Source organism: Thalassophryne amazonica, chromosome 1 (assembly GCF_902500255.1).
Source record: "Thalassophryne amazonica chromosome 1, fThaAma1.1, whole genome shotgun sequence".
NCBI lineage: Eukaryota > Metazoa > Chordata > Actinopteri > Batrachoidiformes > Batrachoididae > Thalassophryne > Thalassophryne amazonica.
This window is the reverse complement of record NC_047103.1, coordinates 12,428,939-12,442,298: the sequence shown is the minus strand read 5'-3', so window position 1 is coordinate 12,442,298 and position 13,360 is coordinate 12,428,939.

The window sequence follows — 13,360 nt, the reverse complement described above, 5'->3', positions numbered from 1 at the left end:
CATAATACATTATCCAGTAATAAACTGCCATGATGAACTGGGACATCATGATGCAGAAGCTGTACAGGGGACAACTGGTGAACTTCATGCTTCAACCTTGGGTTGTGCATGAACTGTGATGTTGGGTTGAAATAAGAATGGGTGCCATACTAATAGCAGTTCATGGCTTTCATGTGGTGCCTCATCTGCTGCAACGTCTTAGAACGCTTTCATTTTGCCTGAATCCAAACTTGCCAGATGGTGATGTAATTTTTCTAAAGATTTGCACCTAAAAAACAAACAAACAAAAATCCTAATTTGATTTGCAGGTCAGGTACAGAGGTCAGTTCTGCTTTGTGCACTTGGAAAATGGAAAGTCTCAGCTGGTTTTTATTTGTAAAAAGGTCTGAAAATCATGACATAAAACACATCTGTTCACTTACTTATAATTAGAAGTAATGCATTCAGCTGCCTGTCGATGTACTTAGTCGTATTTAATTTATTTAAAGTGGTTTAAATATATACTTTGCGTGCACGGGTGCTTTGTGTTAATGGGTGCTTAGTGTTGGTTTGGTTATGCCATTGTTTTAATTGAAATGTTTTTATGCACTGATGATTTGTAATTGTTGATGTAAAGTACTTCGAATTTTATCACCTGAACTGAAAGTGCGAGATTAATTATTGTTGTGGTTATTATTATTATTGTGGTTGCTGTTGTTGTTGTTATCAGCAACATAAATACGATTCACAATTCATTGTTGTAAAAAAGTTAATGATTTATTTATTTATTTTTTACTTTTTTTTTTTTTTGTGCAACACAAATGCCAGCTCTTTTTTACAACTTGTTTGATTGCAGTTTGGAAAAATCCACTGTCCATCATCTGACTTCCAGAGGCTCCCCGGGTCACTATAGGTCAGTAAATTGGGATGCTTGGACTCCTGATCAGATAAAAACTCACAATTCATACAAGACCTCCATCAGGTCAGGGAACTTGTACTTCTCTTAAGTACCCCATTATAGGGTTCAGTCCATGGATTCAGTCAACAAAAACAAGTTAAAGACGTATGACAAGAGTGATAGGTTATTTGATTCAGACCCAGTATTCCCCTCATCTATTGTCATGAGGCAATCATCCATCCAGGAGGAATCATAGAGCGTACTGTTTGCTGTGACTCGGCCATCAGAGGACAACCTCCATCCTGTTAGACAAATGGCAGGAGGAAGCAAAGGGGTGCTTTCATAAAGCCGCAGCACTTGTAACAGGTGGCAAATTGCATTACGTTTCCATCTGAGCGGCAGAAATCAGGAACACAGATCCACACTCATATTTAAAAAAAGAAAGCTTCCTAATCATCAAGATTGTCATGTGACATCATTTAGCTACAGAATGTAGCCTGTCTTAGCTGGGCTGTACATCAAAGCAAATGTAACAAGGTTTCAGAGATGGGTTTTGGTCAGACAGTCCCATTCGAAGGCCTGCCTAACAAGGTTAGGTGTTTCAAACCCAAGAGCTTCCAAGTCCTAAAGGTTGATATGGACAGTCAATCACAAACCTTATACATTAAAAACATCACACGCCTTCATCCCTGACCCCATTGTAGGGTTATGATTTTTACAAATACATTAAAACACCAAAAGAACTTTCAGATTATACATCTGAAATATGCATTTAAGTAAAAGTAAGTAAGTAAGATCTGCATGTTGAATTGGCACAAGTTTTACACTGGATGCCTTTCCTGACACAACTCCACATTACATGGAGAAATGTGGCAGGGCTGGGGTTTGAACCGGGACCCTTCCACACTGAAACCAAGCGCACTAACCATTTGGCCACCACCCCTGTTTGGGGAAAGGTTAACTGACCTCAGCTTTGCAGATGATGCTGTGATCTTTGTGTGAGAAGCTGAGTGAAGAGTTGAAGTGTCTGAGTTCACAATCTGCCTGGATCAAGACTAAATCCAGACTTTCAATGACTTCCTGGACTTGGCCAGCAGATGCATATCTGCATGGAATTAAAGTGTCAGACTTGTAGAGAATCTAGGTCCTCTGCCTTTGAGATGGAGAGACCTGTGGATACTCAACTCAACCTTTATTTCTAAAGCACGTTTAAAATGACAGCAGTCAAACAAAGTGCTTTACATAATTAAATATGGGCACCAAGTTACCCCCAATCATAAATAAATGAATTAAAAATAATAAAATTACAACAAGCAATAAAACAACTAAAAAGAAAGTAAAATAAAAAGTAGGAAATAATTTAGTTTGATTTAATTTAATTTATTTGATTTACATAGCACCAAATCACAACAATGCTGCCTCAGGCACAACCCCTAGAGCAAGCACACAGGCAACAACGGTAAGGAAAATCTCCCTCTGATGATTTTTTGGAAGAAACCTTAAGCAGACCAGACTCAAAGGGGTGACCCTCTGCTTGGGCCATGCTACTGAAAGACTACAAATAAGGTATAATTTGTCAGCATTAAGCAACAGGAAAAACAGAAGAAATGCTAAGGTGAAACAGTGATGTAATCGCTCATTTAGGAAATGCCAGAGAAAAGAAATAGGTTTTTAAAGAGGCTATAAAAGTCTTTAGGGACAGGGTTGATCTTATATGAAAGGGGAGACTATTCCAAAGCCTGGGGGTAGCCGCAGCAAAGGCTCTGTCACCTCTCATCTTTAATCTGGTTTTAGGCACCTCCAGCAACAGTTGGTCAGAAGACCTTAAGGCTCTGGTTAGGGTGTAGGGAAAAAGAAGCTCTGAAAGATATACTAAGATACACCAGTGAGTGACTTAAGGCAACAACTAGACATCTTAGGAACTAGGTCCCAATTGAAATTCCTCCGGAATGACTTTGTGGCAAATGGATGTTTACATAGGAACACTCTGAATACCACTTGCATTATGAGGGGACTTCAGCTGTAGCATTTTGGCCATATGGAGCATTTCTCTGTGCATAAATCCTGTAGGCACCTCAGTGGTGGGGACTTGAGAAACTGGAAAAGACTAAGAGGATGCCCAATTTTTCACCTGCCCGTGTACACTATCAACAGGTGAACATGGACTGGTTTACTGCCCAGATGGTTGCCATCCAAGACCCAAGAGGGTTCCATGGTGTGGTGGATGTGGTGAAGCACAACTCCAGTGCTCTCAGACCTCATGTGACATGAGATTTGCTATTTTCTGTGATATAAGTTAACATGTGCATATAGTGGTATCAGTATCAGCCAAAAATCAATTGGAAAGTATTGATGTATTAAATATTGGGAAAAATCTGTCATTCATCGTATTTATTCATTATTTAAGTTCCTCAGTTGGATATTGCTGCCAAAACAAACAATGGACATTTGGACATTCTGCAGATATGCTCAGTGTGAACATATTAGATCAATTATTTTAACTAAAACATTAGTCGAAAATTGTTGGAAATATTTTTACATATGTTGATTTATAACATATGTTTGGGCAGCATGATGTTTCCCTGAAAACATCTTTACTTCATGCAGGATAGTGGTGGTGTGGATAGTGGTATGTAATTGTTGTGGAAGAGTAGACTACAATAACTTGTTTTTTTTTTTTTTGTTTCTGATTGATTCAGCGTGGCGGACATAGTTTCTGATGAACTTCGTGTTTACTGTCACCTCCTTTTAAACAAGGATTATTTTATTTTCTTATTTATTTTTTTGTTATCAACTTTACTAGTTTAATGAATCAAATGATAGAGGAAATGGTTCATTGTCTGTTAGAATGCAGTAAATGAACTGCAGTTTGATCCTGTTGTGCTGTTATCCTTACAGAAGAAAGTCGATTTCCTGCAGTCTTATGTGAATGATCGTCAATGGTTCAGCCCATTGGTGATCTGCAGGAGGAGGCAAAAGGCTACGAGCAAAGCAGTGGACATCTGAGGGTATAATTAATGTATTATTTTATTCATATTTGTTAACATTATTTAATTTCTTAATCAGATTGACTTATTGTGTATTACGACTGGAGTCGTGCTTCATTTGGACATTCCGCTCTGCCACGCCTGTTCAGATCCTCAACTTCTCTACCTGTTTTCACAAACATACTCATGTGTTTCTTGTTTTCTGATTAAGGCCTCGGTACATGAACTCATCGCTTTCCCTGCAGTTGGTCGCTGTATTGTTGTGTTACTTGTGGTTTTGTGATATTTCCAGCCACAGTTGATCATATGATTACTGTAAGGTTTTTTGTCATGCTCTTAAGTCTTTCATCTGTCAGTGTCTTTCTTTAGAACAAGGCAAAAAGGGTATTATGAGAAACTGAATGCGCATGGCACAGAGAACCGTGTCCAGAGCATGGGAATAACAAAATCTGACCATTTTCATTGTAGTATTTCTTTTTTTTACTAATTACATGCTGATCTGTGTGAAAGATGTTTTAAATACACTGCTTTATAGAATGTGGTGCTATCTGATATGCAGATTGTGTCTACGTTATGGTTTTGAATGGATAAATGTTAATTTAAATGTGCTGAATGAGTGTCATGTTCACGCTTTCTAAAGTAAACTCAACAATAGGATCATTAAAATGTATTAAGCTAAATGTTGTATACACATGACAGGAGTCATAAGTGATGAAATTAATTATGATTTCTTTAAATATTTGTGGAGAAGGTGAAATGTATTATGGGAAATGTAGTTTGTATGGGATTTTTAGTGCTTTTCACCCGCCAGAAAAGCTTTTAGAGTCTTGCTTCAGGCAGTTGCTGATGACCCTGAGGAACAAGAATGAAGCAGTAAATCACAATGTAGTTCATTAATCACAGTCTTGAAAGAAATGCCATGTTTTAGAATTCACTCACATTGCATCCAGCTCTGAAGGGAGAAGTACACGTAGCATTTGGTATTTATGCATCCATGCTGCATTTCATTACAGGCCGTAAGTTGATAATTCTGTGTTGTATTTCCGATGTTCGATCTAAATGTGTTCCAGTGCATCTGTTTGGGAAACATGGATGCCTGCAGCAAACTCTTGACTGGGGACATCAAGCTCTTTTATGCAATTTCTTTATTTTTCCTTCCATCTTGGGAGAGTGATTGTCATAAGATGTGACCCACTGCTGTACTGACAGCGACACAAAGATCAACAACTCATTTCAGTACCCAGAACCAATGTACATATCTATTTGTAAAGCAAGAAATGTGTGTGTGTGTGTGTGTGTGTGTGTATCTGTAGTTAAGGACTGTGAAGGCAGTACTAGCAGTACTAAATCCTTCCGATGAGTCCAGTGTCTTTCAAGTATTTAAAGCTAACACGTCCCCCTCTCACTTGATTTTATGTCTAAAATACTACAGAAACTTCTTTCAGGCCTTACAATTGATTTTCTTCAGTTTTTACTCTTTAACAGATAAACCATTCAAAAATGACCTGATATAGTTTGTAAAATGAACTATTTTGAGGGAGAATTAAAGCACTGTGCTAAATACTGTACAGGTATATTCATTGGTTATGATTCTTATTATTTATATTATAACTGGTGGCATTTGAAAGTGTTGCATTCTGGTGATGGCATTTCACAACACTATTTAGAATTAGTTTGGTCTGGTGGTGGTATTTGGCATTATTATGCGGTATTGATCTGGTGATGGTCTTTTTTTTTATTTAACTTTTTAGCTCCCAATTTTCTAGAGGAATACAAACTTCACTAGTTGCATAAAACCTGAATTCAAAGACAACATACAAGTAAAACCTGACAAAAAGTATTTCTGCTTCCTACACTGTGTGCGCCGCCATATTGCTGTGACGTCAGACTGACAAACTCCCCGTGGTCCACACTGATCTTCCCGGAGTTTCGACTTTGAATTCCGACTTGATTAACCATTCCTGTTCCCTTTTCTGAGCTGGAGCTTTTTTCTGAATCCAACATACAATGGAATACAGTAATATTAACACATGATAAAATGTTCAGGATGTATGACTTATTTAAAACAAATGTATTAAATACAAAAGAAATGGTAGGTCAGACATCTCATTGTTGCTGCTCTCCCTCCCTCAGATGAATGCTTTTATCATGTGCAGCTCTTTTACATTTAAAGCAATATTTACAAAAGCAGGTTTCGTAGAGATCTTTTTGGCTGCATCACCTCTGTGTCTAATGGGATATTTTTGGCTCCCAACTTTAGTAACTGTTCAGCAGTTGTGTTGGCTCTCCAGAGTGAAGTTACATCCCTTTACAACAGTTTTTTTCCAGTCCTGGTCCTCAGGACCTAAAGTACTGCACATTTTTCTGTTTGTCCAATAGGAGCGTATTGGCTCAGTCAGGTGTGTTACATTCCTCAGTCAGCTGTTGATTAGCCACACACACCTGACTGAACTCATCTGTTCTGATTAGTTCAGCAACAAAAGAAAAATGTACAGTACTTTGGACCAGGATTGAGTTCAACTCTGAATGGAACAGTCTTGTTGACATTACAGAAGCTTCACTTCAAGCTGTACATATGTAAGCTGAAGGACAAAGATCTATCATTTTCAATAGCTGCTCATTCTTATGAGGGTCATGGGAGAGTGGAGCTGAAGAACATAGGTCATCTCTAATTAACTTTCAAATTTTCTGCTCTAACAATTTTCTGAAATAAATTGCAAATCATTCATTCTCAGTGGAGGTGGAAAGTTGTGTGCAGAAATGCCCAAAGTATCAACATGAAACTGTGGTGTAAAGACCTCGCTATTTGATGCGGTGACCTGAAGGTATTGTTCCATTTCAGTTATGCCCAGCCTTCTATCAATATTCTCTCTTCAGCGTAAATTTTACAGCTAAGTAATTATGGCCTATTATACATCAAAGTACTTATGTGCTATTACAGAGAAGGTCACAGGAGTAGCTTTCTACACTGGTTACAGAGGTCACTGCCATACAATGCTATGCATTTCTCCAGATTCAAAGCTGTCCTTTTTTAAATCTCATCACTTTAAAACCTTATTTTCTTCAGCTGCAATGTGTTTGCAGAAAATATAGGTGTATTTGTAATTTCTCTGCAACACAACTTTCTTTGATGCATTCACCAGATACGAGTATGATGTTTCCTGAATGTTCACAATTGATGAGAGCGCAACTGTTGGTGATGTGTTGCTAATGAAATGTCCGTTTGGCAGAAGTCTAATGGGCCCTTCACACTGCAAGCGTTGAGGGTGTTAGATGCATCACGGATTGCTCTAAAAATCAATATTTTCAATGAGACGCTTCATGTTTTTGTCAAAAACTGAGCTGACACGACGCTCCGCCGGGAGCACGCATTGCTACTTGTCGCCAAGCTGCTGTGGTCAGAGTTCAACCTCATCCAACTTTCGCCACTGTGCGCTGTGACCTAGCTTCGCGCTATCCAGTAGAAATGAGGCATCAGGCCAAAACATGGAAGACTACAGTGCAGAAACGTATCACAAAACTACTTATTTATAAACAGCAGTTTTCTGAAGAAAATCCTTGCAAATGTTTTTTTTAACCTCAAAATTAATTTCTGATTACTATAAAAAAAAGTTTCTTGCATTAGAACACTTTTAATTAAAATAGTAAAAAATTAAAAAGAGGTTCTTTAGAAACCTTTCTTCTTCTGTAAATTAAAACCATAACGTACCCGTTGTTTCAGATGAGATGATATCTTGATTAACATAAGGAACCTTGGACATTTATTTTTAGACAAATAAAACTGAATGGAAATTAATGTGTACATTTTTAAATCTGGTAAATTATTCATATCTGCATTTCAACCAGAAAAAGAGACACTGTAAATAAATACAAATTCTTTGGGGGGATGGGTCTAGTGGTTAAGTGTTGGGCTTGAGGCCAGAGTATCCTCTGTTCAAATCCTAGTCTGATCAGAAAATCACTAAGGGCCCTTGGGCAAGGTCCTTAATCCCCTAGTTGCTCCCAATGTGTAGTGGGCGCCTTGCATGGCAGCAGCCTCACATCGGGGTGAATGTGAGACATTGATGTGTAAAGCACTTTGAGCATCTGATGCAGATGGAAAAATGCTATATAAATGCAGTCCATTTACCATTTATTATAAATGCAGCAGGAGATGATTTAACAATGACTGCAGTGTGATTGTTAATTAGGATTTCTTAATGCAACATAAACCTTATGATGAAATCTTTTTTTGAGTCATTTCAGCTTTTAATTATATCCTCAGAGAATGTGATTGCCTTTAATGTTGTGATCAGGACAAAGTAATTTCTAAAATATGAATTTGACTAATGATTGTGAATGTTTTAAAATTATGCACAATTGGGGATGGGGCTTCTTCTACCTGTGCAAATGTCTTTTTGACTGAACTTTGACTTTGTGGATATGTTTAATGATCCATTCTTTTAATGCTGAAATATAAAATTAAACAGCTTTTTAAAAATGATAAAATAGTTGCTGTTTAAAGAGCCTTTGTTTTATTTAGAAGCAGGTGTTGGTTTGCTAGACTGTCAGGACATTTAACCAGATGAAAATCTCCTCTGCAGCTTTGACCTCTGGTGAAGTTTTTGAAGACACCTTTCTCCCATTTTTGAAGAGCAGAGATATTTTCTTCTGACTGGATGTCAGGTTCTGTGGTTAAGCTCATCACTAGATGTTGATGAAGTGCATCTGTATTTAGGTTGTCTGCACAGCAAATGTTCCTGATTGTGGGACAAATAAAAAAATATTTTCTAAAATATAAAGAAAGACTAAATGGTAAAAAAAAAGAAACCCCCCCACCCTGAAAAAAAATCTGTTATTTAAAGTTTTTTGTGGTCTCAGAAGTAACAAAAAAACCTGTAGCTTTATTTGGTAAAAATAAAAATAGACTGAACCATTTACAAATTAAGACGTTCACTCAGCTCGACTGTGATTCTGCAGCTAAAAGGTTAAGCTAACGTTAGTCGAGCATTAAACCTTCAGCAGTGCAGTAATGTCATGTTTTATTTTTAAATTATTCTCACCTCAGGCAAATTTGTGTTTGTGTAATTCTAAAAGTGAGAAATTTCGGATTGACTGGGTCTGCTCTATTACCCTGGCTGCAGTGTCTCGCTCTGCCCAGGAATGTAGCCTGAACTTGGGCTGCTCGATGCGGCTCTGCCCGCTCTAGCGGTTCGATCGATACCACATCTCATCAGTCCTCCCTTGGCTTGGCGTCACTCCGAAAAGTCGCTGAAAAAAAATCTTCTCCCAGCAGGGTGATGGGGAAACTCGTTCTACTGCTGTTTTTTTTTTTCTCATCTTTTTGTGGTTTTGGCAGATGCGAACCCAAGATGGCGATTGCTCTGCTTTTTCAAGCTGTGGAAAAGCCAGATCGTGACGTAGGAATTTCCACCCCCGCTTGCCGCATTCAATGCGTCCAACACCCCCAAAGCGTCTGACGCAACCCACGCTTCAGACGCAAACAGATGCATTATTTGAAGCCGATAAACTGTGCAATCTGAAAGGCTCTTTAATGTCTGCCCTGTGAGATTATGTAGCAGGTCTTGCCAAGAGAAAAACTGGACATTAAATGTGAGTAAAACATAGAAATTTGACTAAATAAAGGTATTCTCTATTAGCCTGAATCCTTCATTAGGGTATTGCTCCTGACAACAAGAACCAACTTAGGCCACTATGGAGTCACAGTACGAGCGACTCTCACAGTTTCTTGCCGTCTTGTGAGCTTTTGAATCTCCATTTTCACCCATCAAGAATGATGCTCATTGTCTGTTGATGCTACTTTGTTTGTTTTTAGGCTCTAGATTGATAAACAAATACAAACAAATGGGCTGCCTCTCTCCACAGTCTATTAGGATAGTTAAGGGACAACAGTGAGTTTCTGCTCTGATGTTCATAATGTGAAATCCAATCAAATGAAGAGCATTTAGAGCTACTTATGGACTGTTTCACCATGTAAACGATGCACTAAGCTTTGTAATAGGAGCTTGGCTAACGTCTGATTGAATCGTAGCATATGGTCTTGTTGATGCACAATAAGGTTGAGCTGTAATGGACATGAAACAGAGTTTGTTTTGTGGTCATAATATCATAAAAACCCAAGGCTTGTATTCTCTTGTAGACTACTGCAATTAACTCCATGTTCATTTGTCTTCCATGCACAAATGGGCATCACACACACACACACACACACACACACACACACACACACACACACACACACACACACACACACACACACACACACACACACACACACACACACACACACACACACACACACACACACACACACAATACAGACTTAAAATAGTTTTTGTTATTGACAAATGCTCAGAGTTGTCAAGCGTCATACTTCCTAAGTGGGATTTTGGGACTGTGACATCAACATCAGAACGTTACCTCCTACAGCAACATTATTTTAATGTCTCTTTTACCGCTCCATGCAGTATCTGACTACCCACATTATGCTGTTTCAGTTGGCCTGACTTGGTAAATCTCACTGAACCGGTCTTGTGACAATGTCACAGCCACTAATAATGTGAAGATGCTGATTTATAGTTATTTTAACTCTTATGGTTTCAAAAATGTTGAAGAGGAAAAAGTAATTTTGTCTGCTCGCTTTCCTGTTGCAAAGAATAGATTTTCTTTCTTGTCCCCTTTTTCATCTTTTCTTGACAACACTTCAGGAGACTCTAACAACTGGATTAAATGCAACCATATGCTTGCTTCTTGAGGCGCATGTAATTAGGGGGGTAAATTAAAGGGCAGGCTCAATCTGCATGGCATCATGGCACCTGACTGAGGTTTTTTTAGTTTGCTTAATAAGTAAACATTTCAGGACAAAAAGAGTCTTTCATGGCTCCAACCACAGTGATTCATGTTCTTTGTGTGTAGTGCCCCAAGACAGAACTGTCTTACTCTACAAGTGATGCAACCAATTATACACATAACCTTGAATATTGGCAGTGTTTCTTTGTAGTCTACACAAATGTTCACTAACTGTTTGAATCAGATGACTGGGCTGCTCTCTGGGACATGTTGAAAATCTGCAGTCTCCTGAACAGGTTGCTGGATATGACAGTCAGCCTGTGCGCAAGTGCTGTGCACAGATTCCATGACTTCTTCCTAGCGAGTACTGGTGTTCATCAGGGATGTTTTCTGGCTTCTTCACTATTCAGTGAAGTATGTAATGTGCCCATGTACTGGGTGCAGGAGTGTCACAATACATGCATTTGTATTTAACCATACTGTACACACGCGGCGGTTCAGCGCACAAAACTGGATGCAGAATAGATGGTATGACTGCACAGTATGATTATACACGCGTACATATTTGCTTCCACAAGTCACCGATATTTCGTCTCATGCCCGCACACTGTGTCGCTCTAGTTTCGTGTTCCGTGCAGGAGGAGGCGTGGCCTTCTGCCTCAGTGCAGGAAGCGTGGACAGCCCCCTCAGCTTGTATTATGTGAGTCGCTCAGCGGAAGCAGCGAGCCAGCCAGTTGAAGCAAGCAACCGGATTATTCTACTCAGAAACTTTGGAAGCATTAATGGAATTCATTAGTTTTCCTTTTATTCTGAAATATGAATCTAAAAGTGAAAGTGTACCGTTATTGAATCACTGTCCTCAAATGAGATCAGTCTGCATTCAAGCTTAGACGCCACCAACTTATGACAAAATTTTACATTTTATTGGAATTGGTGTAAAATTTAATGGATGAGATGGCTGCTGAATGATGCAATGCCATCATTTGTGCAAAAGTAAAACAAACTTAAAATGGACAGAATACTGAAGGTACAATGACAAAGGAATATGCACTGTGTGACCACATACAGTATGTAGGTGTCCCAAATTTACATTTTTATTGCTTTATCGAAGGTACACATCTGTGTACCTGTGTAGAAAAAAATCAAAAGTGAAGTGAAAAATAACCATATTTTCTTATCATTTACGAGAAAACTCATAATTTTTTATCACAAAATAAATACAAGAATAAGAATTTATAACATGCAGCATGTAGTCGACAAATTTTCCAAAAGTCTTCAGCAGTTTGAGGGAAACGTAGAAGGTAGTGCTTTTCCTACAATCTGCCATCGCTTTCCTCCTGAGAAGCGCTTACTTCTGGGTTCTACTGCACATCATTTATTTTCAGCACACACAAGCACCATGAGCCCCAGTTATGTGCACATTTGCTGATACAACTTCTCAAGGAAGCCCACTCAACATTACAGTACAGCAGAGGAATCGGTCATGATTGAACAGTCTTTGCTGTTATGGGGATGAGGTGTAGGTTTGGAGGAATAAAGTGCCTTGATTCCTCTGTAAGCATGTTGAGGGATACTAGACCGTGCCTTCTTGTCCACTCTCAGGGCTATAACAGCCCACTTTCTCACCTCCATGTACAGCCTAGACTTTCCATTAAGCCACAGACTACGACTCCTCTTGATATTTAGCGTGCCCTCACATATGAAACACCACCTCCTGTGAACACTGTGACTCCAGTATAGTCCTCAGGTGTGGTTGCTGAGGCACCAGTTGTGTCCATGTCTGTGAGGCCTTCAGCCAGGCCGCACGAAAATTCCCAAGAAAAGGTCTGGTCAGATTTAATTCTTGGATACTGAGCAGTCAGTAGTCTGCAAGATCTCAACTGAATCATCAGGGAAACTACAAGACTGCAGCCAGAATTCATAAACTGGGCACTTCGATACAGGTCTTGTTGAAGGGTTCATTTGTCTTATCAGTGACATTCATGTCTCTGGCCTTAAGATCAAGAGATGCTTTTGCCAAAACCTGTAGCTTCATGCACAGTGCCATCTTGGATGATTGAATACAGATTATTCATTCAAATTAAATTGACTTAAATTTGCTGGTTCAAAGAACTGTTTCTGTGTAGGCTCTCAGTTGTCCAGGTGGTTTCCATAGTAGAGAAGCTTGAATCTTCGACTGGACTGGGTTGCTTGACGTGAGAACGTTTCGCTTCAAATCGCAGAAGCTTCCTCAGCTAAAATTCTTGCTCTGGTAGTCTGACTTCTGTCTGACCCTTGTCGAGAAGAACAAACAGAAGCCACAAAAGAGAGAGAGAGGGGTGAAGGAGGCATTCTATGTGAAACAGTTGAAACCCAGCCTTAACCGGGGAGGGGGTCTGAGACACGCTTTGTCCCCTGTTTACAATGAGGTACTCAGATGAAAGCAGTTTCAGTCTTTTGTTCATGATAATGAGTCATTCACATTATCAGGAGAGGCGTCAGTCCCATCGTTAGGAGGGACAGCTACCCTGTCATTAGGAGGGTGCTAACCACAGCACAATAGGTGCTAATTAAAGCAATTGTTTAATCACTACCCAATAGCAGTCTGCCTCTTGGTAGGAGGTGTCTGGTTAGGTTTAAAACTCCAGCTTTTGTGGCTTCTGTTTGTTCTTCTTGACAAGGGTCAGACAGAAGTCAGACTACCAGAGCAAGAATTTTAGCTGAGGAA